The sequence below is a fragment of the Sphaerulina musiva genome, assembly GCF_000320565.1.
Source record: "Sphaerulina musiva SO2202 unplaced genomic scaffold SEPMUscaffold_9, whole genome shotgun sequence".
In the NCBI taxonomy this organism is placed as follows: domain Eukaryota; kingdom Fungi; phylum Ascomycota; class Dothideomycetes; order Mycosphaerellales; family Mycosphaerellaceae; genus Sphaerulina; species Sphaerulina musiva.
In genome coordinates, this window is record NW_016017391.1 from 1286800 (window position 1) to 1293458 (window position 6659).

Here is a 6659-nt window from a genome sequence, read left to right on the forward strand (position 1 = left end):
TTTATATACAGTTTCTTTTCTTATGCCTAGTCCAAATAAATCGCTTCTTCGCTCTCGTTAGGGCACCCGGTTTCTAGGTTTTTTTATTTCTATATACGAAGATTCAATACCTAATAGGTACGCAATACCCACTAGGTATCGCAATACCCACTGGGTTTGTACCCAACCCGATAGGTTGGGTATACCTAGCTAAATACCTATACCTATTGGGTATTGCTAATACCCAACCCACCCTACATACCTACTAGGGTGGGTTGTACCCATGATGAGGCCTAGCCTTATTATAGGTACAACCTACCCTAGTAGGTATATAGGGTAGGTTAGGTATTAGCAATACCTAATAGGTATAGGTATTTAGCTAGGTAAACCTAACCTATCGGGTTAGGTACAAACCTAGTAGGTATTACGATACCTAGTAGGTATTGCGTACCTATTAGGTATTGATTTTTCGTAAACAGAAAGAAAAAGCCTAGAAACCGAGTGCCCTAAGAGCAAGTTATTTGAACTAGGTATTAGAAAAGAAACTATATATAAGCCCGATATAGATAAGAGGAGAAAGAGAGTAGTTAGATCGAATAAATAAATATAGAAGAATATATACGCTAGATTACAGCTTGTAATATTTTGAAACTTAAGTACTATAGTCGGCAAATATAGTCGGTAGGTAAACTTTATATAAGCTTAAACTAAGCTCGCTATAATCGTCTCGTAGTATCCCGGAGGCACTCTTGTACAAGCTTAAAGCTTAGGCGTACCGATCGCCTTAGCTCCTCTACCCTATCTCCCTTATTATCGCTAATTATATCTAAGTTACTAATCCGTTCTATAAGATCTTTTGTCTGCTCTCGGTCTTTACTTAGGATCTCCTATAAAGTTAGAGTACTAAGAAGCGCTTAAGCAGCCTCTATAGCCTCGTAGGCGATAAGAACTCTAGTATTGTACTTATCGTCGCGGTAGCGGAAACGGGATACTATTAGTTTAGAGAATGTTAATACGGAGTATTAGCGATTGAAACGACTTTAGTGTCGAGCGATACTAAAATCGCGCTTATACCTAACTCCGGCTATAGGAATATAGAGAATATCCTACGCTATTAGTACGAGAGTAGGGTACTTAGGCTTAAGCGAAGACTATATCTTTAGTACCTCGAATAGATCCCCTTTATCTATATTAGCGTCTAGATAGTCGGCAAGCTCGTTACCCTTACGAGTGCTACGTCGTTGAGTTTAAGAAGATTCTATACTCCTACTAAGAGTAAAGTCGATCTAGCCCTTATACCGACTACTTCTACTACGTAACTCGTAGGTAGAAGTGCTCGATAATAGATAATAGCTCTTCTCCTACTCTGTTCTTAGCTTACCCTTGTAATACTCGTAGTAACTTTTATCCCCGAAGTCATCGCGTACCTAGAACTTCCGCTTAAGGTAGGGGGTAAGGAGGATACTAATGCCGTAGTAATCGCTAAATCGATCCTAGGTATCTCGATAATATTTCTTAAGCTTAGCCTAAGCAGCCTCGTATACCTAATATATATCCTTCTTCTAAGGTATCCTCTTATTCTTAAGTCGCTTTATCGCCTCCTCTAGAATATCGAAAAGCTAGTTGTAGTATATAAGGACAAGGTAGATAGTCGGACCTTTCGTTGTTCTAATCGTTGCTATCGCCGCTACGAATGGTTTCGTAAGGTCGATAAGGTACTTAACCCTTTACTACTCTTCGGAATCGATACCTATATCTTTACTTAGGTCGAGTCGATCGATATAAGATTCGATAACTCTTTGTAGTCTACTAAAGCGATCGAGTATTAACGTTATTAAGGACTACCTTGTCTTTATATCTTAAACGACCCTTAGGATCCGATCTTGAACGCTATTCTACCGACGGTACTTTGCAAATAGCTCCTTCTTTTAAAGCATCTCTTTCTATAGGTCGATAAACTACTCGAACCTTTAAGAGCTCGAGTTAATAAAGATACAAAGTTTCCGGATCTAGGGATCGGAATTAGCGAAGGGAATCTCGAGTGCCGACTATAATTGCCGACTACGATAGCCGACTATACTTTAAAAATAGGAAGGTTAATAGGCGATAGGCCGCAGAGACTAATCTTACCTTTAGAAGGAGGTAAGGTATACTATTAGCTTAAGGACGGCTAATCTGCTTACTCTGTTTTCTCCTTCTCTATAATATCTGCCGATCTTTCTTATAATCCTAGTATTCGGAAAGGTCGTTAGTCGGACAGAGCCCTAGGCGGTCGAAAAAGGCCTTTAAGGGAAGCTAGGCAGTATATACAAAGTAGGGAAATCGCTCGGGACGGCTAGCTCGATTATACTCCGCGATTGCCTTCTCTTTATCCTCTCCTATCTCCGAGTCGGGACTACTCTCTATACCTTCCTCTAAGCTCGTTACTAGCCTCCTAGCCGTTATACCGTACCTCTCTTAACAAGTATTAATCGCTAAAATACTATAGAATATTAGAAGGAAGTAGGAAGAGTAAAGCAAGTAGTCTTATATCGTATTGTATAGGGTCTTATTATTCGAGGTATTATCGTACGTAATTACAGTTAATCGGCGCTTAATCTCGAACTCTTGTAAGATTTCGAATAGTATCTCTGCAAGGTAATTACTAGTATAATAGCTAGTAATATATAGAAAGCTAAGTATCCCTTCGTACTAGACCTAGTAGTCGTTAATCTAGTAGACCCGGATAGTAAGGAATAAGGTTTTTATACCTCTAGATTACTAGCTATTATATACGATAGCTATCTTGAATCTACTAGTAAGATAGGTCTTAAGGGATTTAGTAGACTCTTAAACCTTAGTACCGAGTATCCTATAGTATATCGAGGCAGATTTGAACTGAATTGTCTCGACCTATCCCGGGAGTAGGGCTATATAAGTCTATTTTACTAACGGTCGTTCAAAGAACTAGAATAGCAGACTATTATCGATAATTATCTCGAAGAATAAGCGCGGGAAATCGTCTAGTATATAGCCTAGATCCCTCGTCTATCGCAGATTGCTTATAGTCTAGAGATAAAGTTTTAGTATAGTTACTTAGACGTAGTCGGCAGATATAGTCGGTAGGTATAGTCGGTAGGTCTAGTCGTCGGTAGTTAGTACTTACTTGTCGATACTTTGTAGTCGTAAACATCTCCTTCGTAAACCCTCGCTTATCTTGTTTCTCCTAGTAGTTCGAGGAGTCTAGATACTTCTCGATAGACGTTATACCGGTATTTAGTATAGGATGTTTTAGTATAGCGTTATAGTACCTATATACGACTTTAGGTATCGTATCTTCTTAAAGCATTCCTTCCTCTAGGAAATCCTATACCTAAGATATCCGAGACTTACTCCTCTAGGTAATTAGGGACTAATTAAATATAGTACGACCGTTCCGCTTTTTGAGCCGCTTCCTAGTATAGTTCTACTAGCGTACCTCGTACTACTTCTCAAAGTTCTCCTTATACTTAAACCTCTATAGCTAGTAGTTAGCCTTAATATCCTACTCCCCGATATAGTCTAGCTTAACGGGGAGTACTAGAGAGGAATCTAGATCTTCTTCTACTATAGTCGGCCGTCTTGTACAACGCTTGCGAACCTCTGTTCTACGTCGGCGGTCCCCTAGTATTAGGCTCGGTAGGAGGTTCGTTACGGAACTATATCGTTAGCGTAAGCAAGCGCTCGATTGTATAGGGATAGTAGAAGAGCTTCCTAGCTATAAGGAGGATTCGAATCGGGAGCTTCCGACTCCTAGAGAGGAAGCAAAGGAAGACGAAAATATAGTATTTCAGACTCCGATGTCGTAAATCTATTACGAGAGGATAGAGGAGAGGGAACGTAGGAATTGAAAGGAGGGAAAGTAGGAATTTCAGAATCCTAGTACGCTACCCTATAGGGGTTAAGCGAATAGAATTCGTAGGCCTACTTCCGGCTACGAGCTAACCTATTAGATAGTCTGATTCTTACTACTAACCCTCCTACCCTTTCTTCTATCCCTCTTCGTCTTCTTAAAATAGGCGAGGCTCCTAGTCCTCCGAGTCTGAAATCTCGAACCCTCTAATAAGGTTGCGAATATAGAGTCCTTTGTAAGTACCTTCTCGATTCCCGAAGATACTAGGTATAGTTTATCTTCTCGTAGTAGTAGGAGTAGAAAGGCCTCTAGAGTAATCCTATTATACTCTTTAATATTGTACTCGATAAGGGCAGCTATTATCTTAGGCTAGAGAGTCTATTCGCGGCTTAGAGTATTCTCCCTCTTATAGAGCTTGTATACTATCTTCGCGAGGTGCTTCTCCCCTTTTAAGCTTACTAATAGAAGGAAACTATTAGCGGAGTAGTTATAATTTTCTAGTATTAGCTAGGAGGGTCTAGGAAGACTACTTGAATAAGCCCTTTAGGCTACGATATCCTAGGCAAGGATACTATAGTAGACTACGCGCTCGATTAGGCTAAAAATCTCGTATAGCAGTAGGAGTCGTACTTCTCTAACGCAGATCTAGGATTATTAGAAAATAGTCGGTAGGTATAGTCGGTAGATAAGCTTACCTTTTTAGTCTCGCTATCGACAATTTGTAAAATCTGCTTTATAGCTGCCTCGTTAGGGAGAACTAGACTCTCTAGAGCAATAAGTTTGTTCTAGAACTTCCGGATCGAGCGATACTATTAGTTATAAGCAGTCGTAAAAGTAGAAGAGGCTGCCTAAAAGGCAAAAGTTCTAATAGAGTTCGCTATCTCCTTATTAATCTCTTTTAATAATAAAGGATTAAGAATCGTTTCTTAAGGAAGGTATTCGTTACTAAGGCCCCTAAGTGCTTTATCGTATCGTTTACTAAGAGTAAGGGTATCCTATTCCTACTTAACCTAATCCTCCTTTTGAAATGTTATCTTTAATTTGCTTTTACTATCTCTAAGCTTAAGGAACTAGTTAGCTTTATCGATTTCGGCCTATTCGTCGGGTAAGAGAGCTAGATTAGTCTCTACTTACTTCCTAGTACTAGAGAAGTTAGCCTTTAATAGAAAGTAGGAATACCGACCGCAGATGCCGACTATAGACGCCGACTACGAAACTTACGCTTTCCGGTTATATTCTGCTATATACATCGATCTCTATTCCTTAACTAGGGCAGCTTAACGGTCCCTACTTAGCTCGCTAAACTCGCTAGACTACTTGATCTAAGCCTTCTTAAACTATACGAACGATTTATTACAAGCCTTTCTATATCGATCCTAAGCTCTCTTCTCTTCGTCTATAGCGGTAGTACGCTCGCGGTCCCGTAGGGTATTCGGCTTTAGAGAGTATTCTTTAAGTAACTTCGTAGCTGCCCCGAGCCTAGTACGCTTATTTTCTAGCGCCTCTAGTATAATATTCTTCCGTTTCGGTATAGTAGTATCGGTACGGAGGTAGGTACGGACGTAGGTAGGGATATAGGTACGGAGGTAGGTACGGTAGTACGTACGGTAGTACGTACGGAGGTAGATACGTAGGGTAGAAGCGCTTTAAGAAATAAAATTTCTCTTATCTAAGAGATTTAAGGTTTAGGCAGCAGCCGGAACCCTATCCCGTAACCCCGAGCACCGACACTACCCTCTATAACAACATTATACTTCCGTGCCTATACTAAGCTCCTCTACTACTACTATTATCGTCGATTTCCTAAGTGCTCCCTCCTCTACCTAAATTTTATTTCGAATATAAGTTGTTGTCGCTTTATTCGCTATTACTAGGACAACTGCTATAGGGTATTATATATAAATACTACATTATCTAGAGAAATAGTTAGACTACTAACTTCTTAAGGTATCGTAGTACTTTCTAGTAAAAAAGTGAAATCTCGTAGCTAGAGTAGAACGTATTCGGCAGACGTAGTCGGTATATAAACCGTATAATATAATATGAAATATACTAGTATAGATATATATAGAACCCCTGTCCTGATTACTAATTACCTTCCTATATAATCCGATATACTCGAGAGATAAGCGGCTTAGCGATTTCCGGGTCTTCCTTATACCTACTAACTTATCCTCTCTTGCTTCTTTCTTATCCTATATATTCCTACTAAGTCGAAACTCTTAAAATGCCTAATATAGATATACAATCTCTCTCTTCCTACGTCTCTTCCTCTCTTCCTAACGACGACGACGACTAGGAAAGAAGAGATAGTCCGCGTCAAAAAGAAACGAAGGCTAAAGCACTCCCGAAGGCTGCCTACGATAGCGGAAGTAATAAGAGGACTCGATAGTAGTTAGATCAGACGGTTAAGCCGACGGAGGAGAGGTAGACGGAGGAGAGGTAGACGGAGGAGAGGTAGACGGAGGAGAGGTAGACGGAGGAGAGGTAGGTAGATAGAGGTATAGGTTAAGTTAATAATAATAAAACGAACGAAGATTCAGACCTGCTGACTAAGCGGCGTAGTCGAGACGGGGTAGTATCGGTTTAACCAAAGGGGCTACATATTATCTATAATAGATCAGACCGACAGCTCTCTAATATAGCTTCTCCTCGACTAAGAGTCTAAGTCTCGCCGTAAGGAGACTAGGACGTACGAAAAAAGTAGTATAGAAGACCTATCCTAGTAATAAGAGACTACTAGGAAGTCAACGACTATAGAAAAAGCCTATTGTTCGAAAGGCGCCTAAAGCGAGAAGACGAACGAAGG